Consider the following 14865-nt stretch of genomic DNA (forward strand, 5'->3'; position numbering starts at 1 on the left):
TAAAAGACAGGCCTGGAAACACCAAATAGGTAATAAAGACAGGGAAGACACACTACTGTCTCCGCCCCATCCTCTCCTCTTTTCCCCACAGAAAAAAGAACCTTTAGCTGACTTTGATCTACTCTTTGGATATGATTTCACCATTCCTTCTGTAACAATTTCTACTGTTGGCTAATTGGCTCCAACCACTCAGAAAAAGCTTGGAAGGATATAGGGGAAGAAATCAACTGGGCTGCTTCCAAACCCAATGAGAGTACCAGTTGTACTAGCTAGGGTTCTTGAAATCATTCTCATTTAAAAGTCTTCTCAATGAAAACCTTTTGGAGTAAGACAGAGATGTGCAGTAGGACAAAGATATTTTTGAGCCAGTCCAGGTATTAGCTCCCAGTAAAGTGGGCTAGTAGACTGCTATCCCCTGGAGACTCCTGGACTAGGAGCGCTTAACCAGCATTGCCCAGAAGTTCAATGCCAATGACATACAGCTGTTAGCCGACACTAACTTGCATGGAAACTTAGAAAGAAATTCAAACAGGTATTTATTACCCTCATTAAAGAGAGTGAAGATAAATTCTAGAAAGTCTGGCTATAATACCAATTTAAATAAGGTTATAGCCAATAAGCCGGAGGTCCTCATTCCAGTACAACAGCACTGGTTATGACAGCAGCTCCACCCTGAAGAAATGATCGCACGAGATAGCTCAGGTGATTCAGAACACCTGTAATAACTGACTTTTCTCAAGAAAAGACTAAATTGCACAAATTTGGTTATATGCCAAGTTATCTAATTGGTCTAGAGGCTGTATATATAGAATAATACAGATTCCAATTGTGAAGATACATACTTTATTCCAGAAAAATTGAAGGATGGGAAATCATATTACTAAGTAAAAAATCAGGCAAATTTCAGAAACTGGACAGCCTATGCAAAGGCTAAATTTAAAAGTAATATCCTAAAAAAAAAAAGTAGTAATACATGGAGGCTCTACTGCAGTTATAAGAGAAAATACAGAGGTGCCAAGATGGCGGAGTAGAGAGACTCACAGCTCACCCTCTCCCACAAATCCACCAAGAATTACATCTACAAACCCACTGAATCACACAGAACACCTACTGAACTCTGGTAGAGTCTCTCACTTCGAAATACAGGAAGATTTTCACAAAATCCGGTAAGAGGGAAAAAGAGAAGGAAAACTCGGTGCAGGACTGGTCCTGTGGGGAGGGAGTGGCTGCCTCAGAAATACAGTGGGAGCTGCTATTGGAGACTAACTAGACCAGCACTGGGAGCCACTAAATGGCTCCCTAAAATCCTTATTAGGCTCAGGAAGAGAATTTACTATATAATTTCCAAAGTTCAGGTTGACAAGGCAACCTCAGAGATCTGTGATACAGCTACTGTATATGCAACGGTAGTTCTGAAGAAATGGTAGTTATAAGATACACGGCGGTCCAAAACCACATGTCCTTAATACTATATTCTAGTGGGGAAGGAAGGATGGACCATGTGCTATTGAACAGGGAAAATACCTACATCCCAGACAATTCCCAAAACACATGGGATTCAATAAGATATATCAATAAGGAAGTGGCTAAACTGAGTGAATTTCATGTGGTCCTGGTTCTCCATACCTCATAGTAAAGTAGGCATTTATATTAAGGAAGTTTATTTATTAAATCAATATTTCTAAGTGATGAGTTATACGAAAATGACAGCATCACATTGCTTTAGAGTCAACATGTTAGTCTAGACAAAAAGTTATCAACTAAGGGGTGGATTGTGGTGGCTCCTAACTTGTCATTTAAAAGGTCTTGTGGCTGAAAAGCCCCTATGGAGAGGCCCCCTGTTATTTGTAACTGAACTGGAGAGTTCCTCCATTCTGTGGTTCAATTTGAAAGTCTGTATTCAAAACATGAACTTTAGGTCTAGTAACAAGTTGGCTAGAGTATAGGTTTACTGGTTTACCTATCAATGACATCACCCTCTAAACTGATAAAGAAAAAACAGACTGAGGAGACTTGTGCCCCTCTAAGCTGGTGGGACTCCCAACCTGCACCAGCCCCATACTCCCACAGATTCAAGGCTCATCTTGGGGAGAGAAAAGAAAGGCACTGGGGGAACAGCGCCCGCTCTACTATCTCAAGACATTTTCTGCTCTAACTAGTTGAGTTACAGCCTTCATCTGAGATAAGCTAATTCTTGCTGCCATCAGGGTTAAATTCTGACTTTTATCCTGACCTACAAGCTTACAGGGGTCGTGGGCTCCACCACAACCAACCCTTACCACTTTCAAGGAATCCTGGCATCCATCAAGTGACTGTCAAGCATCCTTAAAGACTCTAGGAATAGCTATGAGAGTTTGTTTATTCCTACTCCAAGCCTAGCCTACAGGGATTGTTATAAATCCTAATTGTTAAGCACTAATTAGAGTACTCACGATGAAGTATCTCACCAAATCCTAACCACCTCTGATCTCTGAAAAGTCTACCAGTTTACCTTCTAAATGAACAAGTGTGTGATTCACGTATTTCCATGTCCAATCCCCTTCAAAAGATTTCTAAATATAAATACAACAGCTTTATTCTGGCCCACAAAGAATGTGTTCTGACTCATCAGGAACAGGCTGGGAAGGGGTATTTTCTCCTTGAGAATCTTGCCTACCTCAAGGGATCAACCTATCAGGAAAAAGAGATGATGTGATACACTTTTGGGGGGAGATGGAGGTGGTTAAAATATCATCCACCAAATGTTTAGAACCTGACACTAAGTAAAGTTCGGGGCATTCCATGTGCTATCCCAGACAGAAAGCTTCCTAGGGGTAAGAGTGTAAACCATTGATGCTTCCTAAATTTCATGTCTCCAGACTGGTCAAAGCTATGGAAAAGTTAAACCTCACAAAAAGTACCACAAACTGTGAAATGGATCCTGTACTAGGCACATCTCTGCATTTTGTGAGGCTTCCTGAAATTGTGGAGCATTCCTTGGAGCCTACTAGGAAGTACCGGAGCATTTTGGAGTGGTGAAAGGTCATAAATACACAATCCTGGCAATCTTTTCACAAGGAGAGTTTGTTGTGCCAAAACCGCCTTGTGTGGCCCATGTCTGGGGAAAGTTGTAAGCTAAAAACAGAAGTTTTTTTTTTTAAAGGATATAAAAATCCATATAGTTTAATGTTTTGAAAAACCACAGTATTTTGAAAAACTGCTGTGCCTTAATAATGCATATTTTTCAGATTTCCTGTTTCTGCTAATGGTTGTTCACGTTGTTTGCATCAGTCCTACAGCAGAAAACAACTAAAACACTGGATAAAATATATTTAGAATAATCTTTTTAAAAACGTCAAAGAGATTAAAAAATAGTAAGGAATTATCAGCCAAAAGTAAAGAGAAGTCAAGAATCCAGAGAAGTAAACACGCCTGGAGGGAATCTCAGAAAATTAGAACCTCCATTCTAATGGCCTTTCAGGATGCAGAAGGGAACAGAAAACAAAACTCTGGGTCCACACAAGTTGGGGAGTCCGATGGGAGACCTTCCCCCACACCAGCCAGGGTTCCAGGATCTCAGAGTGAAGGTGAACAATAATTGGAATAATCTGAAGAGAATTAAAACATAATAACAATCCCTTGAGTTGTCCAGGAAACAGCAAACTTTGAACAGGTGGTCCCAGACTGGTAGTGCCCCCAGGTGCCTGGCAGAAGTAAATGCAAATACTCTTCGGGGCGAAGTATTTTCATTATAGGCCTGATTACTCCTACAAAAATAACCTTTCATGTGTAATGACTAGCACAGAGTCAAATAATACCCAGTATATAGGAAAATTAGAATTAGTGAACGAAACAGACAACAGAGATTATCAGAAACCTAGATGTAGGGTTTAGGATCTATAGCTTAATAGGCCACCCAGGTGATTCTGATATATGCTAACGTTGGAGAATCACTGTTTTACACTTTAATCACATAACTATGCATCCAACAAAAATGTTTAAGTGTATTAGGCCTGAAGGCAGCCCAAGAATTTGCATTTCTAACAAATTCCCAGATGATGCTGATGTTAGACAATCCTTTGAGAACCACTGGTATAAAAAAGGAATTATTACACGGGTCAGGATAGTAGTCACCTGTGGGGAGGAGAAGGGCTGTAATTTGGAAGCAACATGCAGTAACTTCCTGGAATGCTGGCAATTTTCTATTTCTCATCTCAGTGGTGATGACACAGGCATAATCATTAAATTATATGTTTATATTTGATTGCACAGTGAGGTCACTGGCTCTCCTTTTTTCCATTCAGTCGTATGTCACGTGTCACTGCACTAATCCTACACACCATCACCCTGCTGCCCTCATTTAAAGTCAATTCCCAAAGTAGAAAGCGTAAAAAGTCATAAAGTTCTAAGACGTAACTTCCTAAACTTTAGTTGCTAATGTAATTAGCTCACAAAATTAAATAGCTTTCAAAATTAAGAAAAATTGTCTAAGTTTCTGAAAACCTTACTTAAAAAGTTGTTTAAAACTCAGAGATCGATGCTATCTACAGCCTTAGTTCTTCACTCCCAATGTAAAAATACATGCAAAACTAAAAATCTGAAACTTTAAACAAGAAAAAAGCACACAATGTAAAAAGTTCCTTTTTTTCCCCTTAAGAGAAACAGGGAACTTCCTACCCCAAAGAGGCCAAGATGCAAATACAATCACTTTTCGCTTTTGTGAGAATATCAGGTTCTTATACAAATGAGTACCACTTAACAGCTCTACAAAGTCATCTTGGTCACCCAATAGGTCTATAAGGAGGATATCGGTGATTACTCTCAGGCTAGGTTAAAAGACTTCACCCCACTCACAGCTACAAGCTATATTTGTTATAATAATCACTTGGCTTGAAAACCAATCACAAGTCCGCAAAGCATCCCACTCTTGAGAAAGTCAAGAGTCCCTGCTACAGACTCATCGAAAGCTGCGGGCATACCTCCTGACTGCCCTAAGCGGCCTCTGGGTTATAAGAACTAGTTTGCAAAGTTGTGAGATTTTCTAGTCATTTGTGAATCTTGCTGTGCTTCACGTGCGTTGGTAATGTCCTTGTCACCTTTAAACCAAAGTTCTTTATACATACCATTCATCGGTTTTATTCTTACTTATCATAAATGGAATTGATAAAATTTTTCCACTTTTTTTTTCTGTATGGCAAATGGCTTCAGTTTTGAAACTGAAAATACTTTATACAGAAAATACTTGACACAGAAATAGCAATCTTCCTGCAAGCTGTTTTTTTCCACATTTCCACCATTACCAAGTTATCTGCATCACATGAAGTTTCCATCAAATATGTGATCATGCTTGTCTGTGTAATTCATACTCCACTGACTCGTAGTGAATTCAAGGCATCACTGTACAACTTTCTGAATCCTTTTCCTTAGCATGTCCTCTTTTAGTTTTCTGCACTTCTTTGTTCGGTACACAACCTAAAATCAAAATGTTATTTAAAAGCCTTTTATCGCATATATAAAACTCCTATGCCTATACACCCTCCTGCAGGTTGAAACATTTCCCTCTTCTGCGTCTTTTTTTAATAGATTTCTTTTGTTGAGGGGAGGTAATTAGGTTTATTTATTTTTTAGAGGAGGTGCTGGGGATTGAACCTCATGCATGTGCTCTACCACCTGAGCTATACCCTCCCCAACTCTTCTGTGTCTTTTTAAAAAATTTAAAAAATTATGGAGGTAATGTTGCTTTATAATATAATGTAGGTTTCATGTGTACACAATTATATTTCAACTTCTGTGTACACTACAGCTTGGTCACCATCAAAAGTTTAGTTTCCTTTTGTCACGATTGAGTTGACCCCTTTTACCCATTTCACCCTTCTCCCACCTTCCCCTTCGTCTCTTGTAACCATTACCTTGATCTCTCTATCTAGTGTTTGTTTTTCTTCAATTTGGTTTGTTTATTTTATGCCTTTTTGTTTGTTTTCTTGTTTGTTTTTATGTGTCTTTGGCCACTGTCATAGTGACTAACTCTGGAAACAGACTGCATGGGCTCAAGTCCCAGTGCCGCCACTTGCTATCAGTGTGGCCTTGAACATACCACTAAACCCCCTTGTTCCTCATTTTACTAATCTGTAATATGTGGATAGTAACAGCTAGCATCATAATTATGAAGTCATCATTATGAAGTTTATCTATGTAAGTTTATCAATGAGTTAATGAATATAAAACTCTTAGAATAATGCCTGACACACAATAAACATTATACAAGTCTTAGTTATTATCATAACTATATCTACAACCATATATACCTCATAGCTATTTAGATTATACATCCTTCTGGTCTTATGGTTCTGTGCTGTTTTTACTGTAGTAATCAAACTATCTTGACCATTTAATAGGAAGAGATCACATACACAGCTTACAAGCTCATCAGAGGCCATAAGTATTTCTCCTGGATACTCAAGGATACTCAAAACAGTAACCAAGAAAATGATAGAGCCTTCCTTATCACACAAAATATGGAGCATTGCCTGGAGGCTGTGTACCTCATAACCATTAATGCTGGCTACAGGGGTCATAAACACTCCTGGCTCCCACAATATCTGAAACGAAAAACACAAGAGCAGATATACTAGCCATAGCAATGTAAGTAAATACGTCCCCAGACATTTAATAGCAAAGTCACACGTGCATGTGCACACACACACATCTACCCAGAGGTGGTCAGTATTCTTGCTGTAGAAAGCTTATTGCTGTACTCGGCCTTCTTTCTTATCCACAAAAGACCTTAAGTTTTTAAGTTTTTAAATTTCACTCAAAAATCTATAGGAGAGACTTGCCTGCAGGGGAGTAAAGCCCAAATCGGGTGCTAGCTGAATGGCGGATAGAGCTGTGGAAAAAGCAGGTGTGAATCCACCTCTTCAACTAGAGTTCATTTAAGTAATCAGATAAATCTGCTCCTGACAAACAAAGGAATGGCAGAAACTAAACTTATTTTTCCTCCTCTCTATTCTAGGAAAGACTTCCCGAGAACCCCTCTGCCTTAGTAAGAACAGATGCTTCCCCATATGGCTTCCTACTGTCTCAAGAACCGCTTTTGTTCAGATTCAATATACATAAATATTTCAGTAATTTGGCTTCTGCCAAAGACGTAAAAACCTAGAAAAAGCATCCCTCTTACCTTAACAACCAGAAAAACTACAAAATACCTTTTCTTGAACCTACCAGAGGGCAGACATTAGGGTGGCCAAGTGGACATTCCTGTGTTTAGCACTGAATGTGTCATGTCCTGGGAAACTCCTCAGTCCCAGGCAAGCTGGGATGGTGGGTCACCGCAGCTAGGGTTGCAGACTAATCAAGCAGCCTGAAATTCGAGGAGAGACTGGCCCCACGAAGGAGAGATAAGATGCGAGCACAGAAGAGGAGACATCAAGTACAACACAAGGTGAGTTCAGCTAAAATCATTAAGTTGTTAAAGGCCAAGTGTGGACTAGCATGAGAGTGCAGAAGCCCTGGGCGCCTCAGACAACGAGTTTGCTCTCATTTTCAGTCTCTTCTCCATGTTCTCCACTGGATCCCAATGAGAAAGATCTCGGACAAAGCAAGAGACCAGAGAGTGTTGGTGGTGAAAGCCTGTTGGAGGGGAGTAAGCTCCCATCGTGGGGAAGGCAAAAGTCCTGTGCAGACCCTTCCTTACCTATAAATAATAGCTTCAAGCCACCAGGGAAGGGACAGCAAATTCTGTTGCCTCCAGCATACATGCAAAGGTCCGGTGATACTGAGTAAGGGTAGGTAGGAGTAGGGGAGGACAAACAACCCCTACCTCTTGGTAAGGAGGGGCAGGATCCCTTGCCAATACACTCAGCGTGCTCCTGCACCGGAAGAGGGTTAGGAGACTCTCATCTCCTCAAGACCCATCAAAGATTCAAGGCAGAAATCCTGTCTGCCACAGGGAGACTGAAGGTCTGAGAAGGCCCCCTCTCAAGGCTTAAGAATACAAGGCTTTCCCTAAAAGAGGCTGGACCAGAATGACTAAGAGTTCCCTGGCCCCCGCTCCCAAGCTAGCAAGCACCAGGTAACAAGCAGGGGGGAAGGCAAAAGCACGGAGAGAGATCCCCCTGTGACGCAGGTTTGCAGGGAAAGCTAGAAGCTGAGTGAAAAAGGAACATTGAGGAAATCCCTCTAACTCTCCAGCCCACATCCTAAGCATACGGTAATACTAGAGGAATCAAAACTTGTTGTGTTCTGAGGGTGAGACAATAAAGCCCAAACCCACCTTACCTACTGGTTAGACTGATTCGGCACACTGCATTACTGAATTAGCAGAAGAAACGTGCCTATTTTGAGCCCTACATTTTCTTTCCTGTAATCTCTACTCTCTTACACAAGATGCCAGGCATATGAGACATACAAAAAGGAAGAAAAAAAAAAAAACCCAACCCAGTGTCAACAGAGAAAGCATTCAGCAGAATCAGACTCAGAGAACTGAAGTACTGAAACCATGAGAGGGGAAATTTAAAATAACTTTGATTAATAATTATCATTAATCATATATGTTAAAGGTTCTAGTGGAAAACATGACTGGACAGATAGGAAATTCCAGCAGGGATTTAGAATCCCAGAAGGAGAACAGCAGAAGAAATATTTGAAGAAAGAATTGCTGAATCTTCCTCCCAAATAATGAAATACACCAAACTATAGATTGAAGGAAAAGATTTTCAAGCAGGATAAACCAAAAAATACACACCCTGACACATCATATCCAAATTGCTGAAAAAAATCAAAGTTAAAAAGAAAATATTGCCAATGGCCACAAGAAAAAAATACATTACAGAGGAGCAAATTATTGGACAAATTTATATCTAGTAAAGATACTGACTTTGTAGTTGAAAATTTCTAACAAAGAAAACTATAGGCCAAGATACTGTCACTGGCAAAAGTCAAAGATCAGGACAAGACCAAGCCAGCTCTTCTTAGGACACATCTATTTGATAGATATCTTACTTGGTGCTGGGGGCAATGCCTGAGCTTCAGCCTCCTGGAAATTGCAAAAGGTCCAGAATTCCAAGTTATTCTCCCCAAAGCATCACTTCTGTGGATTCCCAAATAGTTCACATTCTTTGGTGGGGACACCTGAATCCTATCTTGGAGTGCTGACTTGATCGTGGTTGAGAGATAAACAGAAGCCTGGCCTTTGCAAGCTGGGTGAAATTACGGAAGTTCAGACAGCATTTTGAGCTGAGATTCTCTCCAACTCAACTTGCCAAGGCTTTTCTGCTTAAAACTTTCTTTATCTCTTGTCTAGACATGTCCACGTGATGGTAGGTCCTCCCACACTGATGGGACAGAGTCTCATCTTGGTCATCCGCAAGTTTCTGAGGGGCTGGAGATCCAGGTTCTGGGCTTTGGTCAATCAGTGTAGCTCATGAGGCAATGCGGTTCAAGGGCACAGCTGAGAGTGAGCCTCACGGGTGAAGGGGTAAGCAGCAGGGAGCAAACTCGGGTGAAGTAGCTCACAAAGCCAAATCTTTCCAGGGGAAGACACAAACCTAAAACTGAATCACTTCAGAAAATGTAGGCAATATGAAAACAAACAGAACCATGCCGGTGACGGCACCTCCCCAAAGGATGGGAGAACGGCAGCCAATGCTCTGGATGCAACCCCAGCGGCTGGGCAGATCCCTTTCAAGACAGTTCTTTGAGGCAATCCACTGATACTGAGACTCGCACACCAGAACAGGCCTGGGCCTCAGGGCCTTACATACACATTTAGAGCTACTTTCCAGGGAACGAGAGGCTCTAGGAGGTTTGGGTTAAGATGAGCATCTAATTCACATTGGTTTAGAGCTCACATCTTCACTCACCACACTGCTTTTAAGGGCCATTTGAAACTTAAGATGAAGATACTGGAGTCCACAGGTGTGCATTTCACAACTAAGGGAAGCTGCTTAAGTAAGAGCTTTAATTCTGTTCTTGGCTCTCCTTCAGACTGGAGGACCAGGCAGTTTCTTCACTAAAGCTAGTTACTTTTCAAGGTGATGGGATTGACAAAAAGCAGCCAGGCCAAGGCTGCTGTAATCCCATCGTTTGGAACAATGTAACGATTTGGAGTGAAGGCTGGTGAGGTGACCACCCACCCTCACTTACTTCTTCCTTCCTTTTCCTATAGTTTCTCAATAGTTCGCTTCTGCTAATCTGACCAAATAAAGAGCCAAAGTAGCAGAAATACCTCTACCAGCAACTGAACTGATTCTAGTGGCAGCAGCTGACAGAAGTTTGAGCATTCCTTTCCTGTAAAAGTGATTGTAAGTCTATCCTAGACTACTTCCGGTTAGGTGGCACTTCTTTAAATGCTAAGGCCTTTAGCTGGGGGTTAGCTGGGTTATGTGGGTGATATTTTAACAGCAGGTAGGGGTGCTTTCTGGGAGATGAAAGGCAGTGTGAGTTTTTTGAGGGAGATGAAGCATTTTCTGAACTTTTAAAGCAAGTAGCTTCCAATATTCCAAAAACTTTAGAACAGAGCTCTCCAAAAGAAACGTAATGTGAGCACAAGTATAATTCAAATTTTCTAGTAGTCATGTCAAAAAGTAGAAATGAACAAGTGAAATTTTAATATGTTCAATATATCCAAAATACCATTTCAACATGCAATTAACTTATAAAAATAGACTTACTCTAAAAAGAAAGAATTTGGAATCTGGTTGCTTTGTACATTTAGAGCACATCATATTTCAGACAGCCACATTTCGAGTGCTCAATAGCCACCTGTAGTTTGTGGCAAGGAACTAGACAACACAGATTTAGAACCTCCTTCTCTAAGTCTCCTACTCTTGTCAAATTAACACAGCCTCTGTTCTCTGCATCCCCACATCCACCTGCTCCAGCCCTTCCAGGGCACCTGTAAAAGCAGTCCCAGAGCACCCATTAATATATAATTAGCTGATTCCTCACCTGCTTCTCTCCTTAGGCAAGGAGCCAAGCATTGCTGTCCTCAGAGGTGTGGTATTTCCACATTCTGCATATTCTTCAAAGGTCCTAAAATACAATGAGGAGATGTGGAGGGTGAGCCATTGGATCACAAAGATCTCATGATTCCAGGAACTCTCAGTTTAGTCAACAGAATCATCTCTCCTCTGTCTCTTGATGTCTTAATAGCTACTGAGAGGTCTACCTAGGGAAACTTGTAAATATATTTTTTATATATAATTGAATGTCATCAAAGAAAACCTTTGGGAAAACATGAGAGTTGGTGCATAATCTGCTGGGCCCAGTGAAAAGTGCAAATTGGGGCCCTTTATTCAAAAATTAAGAACTTTTAAGATTTCCACCACAGAGCGTTAAAACAAGCACAGGGCCCTCTGAGGACAGCGTCCTTCTGAGCAGGGAGCCTTGTGACTGCACAGGCTGTACCTCTATGAAGCCGGTCCTAGTTGGGGCTTATGTCTCTGGAGGAAGAAAGGAAGTGGGGAGATTCCCTGGACTATCCTTGAGGACCTGAACCTTAAAGGAGACTCCAAAATCTTAATCTACTGGAATTCACTGAGGAAGAAACTTTTTTGAGCCAGTGAGAACCCTTAGGAAAGAGGTAGCGAGGGGATGAAGTAGGTAGGTAAGACACATTCTTTGTTGATTCAACCACTAATTAGTGTCTCTCACATCCTGGGTGTTCATAAGGTCAGCTTCTGTGGACCCTAATTGGGCAACAACAGATTGACCACTAAAAAAGGCCTGAGCAAGAATCCCTTCAAAGCTACTTCAAAGTCAGATTTCCGCCTCTCCAAGCCAGGAACAGGTGGCGACGATGAGTGACCTCCAGAAGCTACTGCTGTGGCATGGTTTGCTGCCTTCAACCCTGCTGGGTGGACCAGGCTGAGGGTGAGGTTGAGGAGGGAACTTTCTTACCCATGCCCAGCAGCGGTTCTTTCAGGCGTCCTCACTTCAGCTTTTCCCAGGGGAGGGGCACGCGGACCTCGACGCATAGATTAGTGGGGGGCCAGTCGGCTAAGAGGAGCTGGGGTCTCGGTGGCTCTGAGCCTCAAAGACCCTTCTTCCTTCGCTGGCGTCTGCGGGCAGCAACGGTCCACGCCGACTACCTGCCGCCGTTCAACGGAAACTGAGGCCGGAAGTGCACGGCTGCACAGCACGTGGTTTCCCAGGCGACAGGCCCCCGCCCCCGCCTCCGGCCACGCCCCTCTGAGGAGCGGCCGGGGGCGGGGTGATTGCTGAGTATGATGCGCTCTGAGCCGCTGTGGAGTTCCAGTTACTCAGCTGTCCTTGGTCTGGCCTCAGTGCCTCATCTGCCGCCCCGCAAAGGGCTTAGCGCACAGCGCAGACTAGTGTTAGGTAAACTAGTAAAAGATTCTCATACCTTGGGAGGTGAGAGCCAGAGACAAACAGCCTGGCCTCGAGTGGGTCAACAAGCGAGGAACCGCCAAGGCCTCGAGGAGGCGCCCTCTTGTCCGTGAGCAACCTCAGGCTTTCAGAGACCAGGACCACCATTCTGAGCTGTTTCTTCCTCGATCACAAATGCCTTATCTCCCTGCCACGAGTCAAGATGATATGTCCATATCACAGATTTCTTAGGCAACTAAATTTTAAATGGTACTTTTATTTTAAAATAATATTCACAAAAGTTAGTAAGATTGCCGCTAATACAGTATCTATGCTAATTTAGTTCTAACTTTAAAGGAATATCAAAGCTGTTAAATGTTAACAGTTTACCTCGTTCATCTTTGCAGTAACTGCAGTGGTATGCTGAAATCTTTTTCAGATTTGTAGTTGGAGATGCTATATTATAAGACCCTTCTTTGCAAACAAGTGGATATGAAAGTTCGAATTGTATACACAAAACCCTTCCTCCTTACACCGATTAAATCATCCAAGGGTAGACCAGGTATCTTATCTACCTATGTTATCCTGCAAATATTGACTAGCATTTTTACATAATCACAAAAGGATTAATCACACAGATCTTTAAATCTAATCATCATACTCAAAGTCGGTATATTTGCAAATCTGTCTTTAAGCCTATCCTTATTTAACCCATACAAAGATGGAAATTTTGAAAGGTATTGGTAAGTGAGTTTAACATGACATACATTTGTTGATTAAATCTCACCATAATTTCCTTCATTTAATGAGACTGATCTTATTTTCTTGCAGTGGAAGGACTTTAACTTTCAAATGCCTTTGAAAGATATGTTAGTCTTCTACTTTTTACTTTTTTGATTGAAGCAAAGCATTCCAGTCATCTCAAATAGTGAACAAAATATTTTAAAAGTGTTTTTCTTCTTAGACCTGGTTTTCTTATGCAGGCTAAGACATTCAAACTTTTACTGGTTGTTAATGGGAGACTTATATCATTCAAGGTAGTTCTCCTAGTTTTAGTAATGAATTCTATAATGCTGGGGTTATGATGGGGTTTTTCTTTTTTAAGTCTTGGAGACAGTGTTGTTTATGAAATGACATGACCCATGATGTTACTTCTTATCACTCAACTGCAGCTAGTACTCAGAAAATGATATCCAAATATGATTCTTTAAATTGTTTTCTTGAAATAACTTGTGTATCAATGTTAAAAACTTCATTGTATCTGTGGTTAGTAACTTTGAAGGCAAAAAATAAACCTATCAGCATTTAAAAATTAAATTTTACAATTTGAGATAATTGTCCTTTCATGAGCAGTTGTCAGAAGTAATACAAGGAGATCCTCTGTGCCCTTTAGCCAGTTCTCCCCAAAGGTAACATCCTATAAACATATCCTAAAATATTCAACCAGGATATTGAGATTGATATAGTCAAGATACAGAACATTTCCATCACCAGAAGAATTCTTCATGTTGCTCTTTAATGGCCACACCCACTTACCACCTATCCCCACTCCGTCTTTAATCCATGGTAACTACTAGTCTGTTTTCCATCTCTATAATTATGTCATTGAAGGATTGAAATATAAACAGAAACACTCAGTATGTAACCTTTTGGGATTGGCATTTTTTACTTGGCATAATTCTCTGGAGATTCATCTCAGCTGTTTTCTCTGAGTCATTTGTGCCTTTTTTGGTGCTGAGTAGTACTCTATGAGGAATATGCCACAATTTGTTTAACTCTTCACCAGCTGGAGGACATCTGGGCTGATTTCAGTTTTGGGCCTTTACAAATGAAGTTGCTGTGAACATTTATGTACAGGTTTCTGTGTAAGAAATGCCCAGAAATGCAATTGCTGAGTTGCATGGTAAATGCATGTTCAGTTTTTCAGAAACTGCCAAATTGCTTTCTGGAGTGGCTGTATCATTTTATATTCCCACCAGCAAATTAGAGGTCATCTAATTTCTCTGCATTCTCACCAGCAGTTGGTGTTGTCACTATTTTTTATTTTAGTTATTCTTCTAGGTATGTAGTGATATCTCACTGTGGTTTTAATTTGCACTTCTCAGCTGGCTAATAATGTTGAATGTCTTTTTAAATGCTGGTTTGCAATCTATGTATCCTCTTCGGTGAACTGTTCGGGGTTTTTTTTTTTTATTATTGTGGTTTCCCCCACAGCTTTATTGAGGCATAATTGATAAGCGAAATTGTAAGGTATTTAAAGTGTACAACATGATTTAATATACATATACATCATGAAAGTTTTCCTCTCATTGAATTAATTAAGGCAACCATCATATATTTACCTTTTTTTTGGGGGGGTGAGAACATTTAAGTTCTACTCTCAGCCAATTTCAATGATACAGCACAGTGTTATCAACTATAGATACCATGTTTTACATCAGAGCCTTAGACCTAATTCATCTTATAACTGAAAATTTGTTCCCTTTTACCAACTTGTCTCTATTTTACTGTTGAGTTTTGAGAGTTTTTTTAAATACATAGTCTAAATACTAGCTCTTT

General features: G+C 40.8%; 1 long non-coding RNA gene across 1 annotated transcript in view; it reads right to left on the reverse strand.

The window, feature by feature from the left end:
* The window catches only part of LOC105085841 (uncharacterized), a 39117-nt gene extending 27046 nt beyond the window's left edge, over positions 1 to 12071 (reverse strand). Inside the window, exons 1-2 of the long non-coding RNA XR_836866.3 lie at positions 11878 to 12071; positions 10927 to 11010 (exon numbers count right to left, since the gene is read on the reverse strand). This is a non-coding gene — a long non-coding RNA (uncharacterized LOC105085841). The remainder of the gene's footprint in view (positions 1 to 10926; positions 11011 to 11877) is intronic.
* Positions 12072 to 14865: the final 2794 nt, after the last annotated feature.

Source organism: Camelus dromedarius, chromosome 2, assembly GCF_036321535.1.
Source record: "Camelus dromedarius isolate mCamDro1 chromosome 2, mCamDro1.pat, whole genome shotgun sequence".
NCBI lineage: Eukaryota > Metazoa > Chordata > Mammalia > Artiodactyla > Camelidae > Camelus > Camelus dromedarius.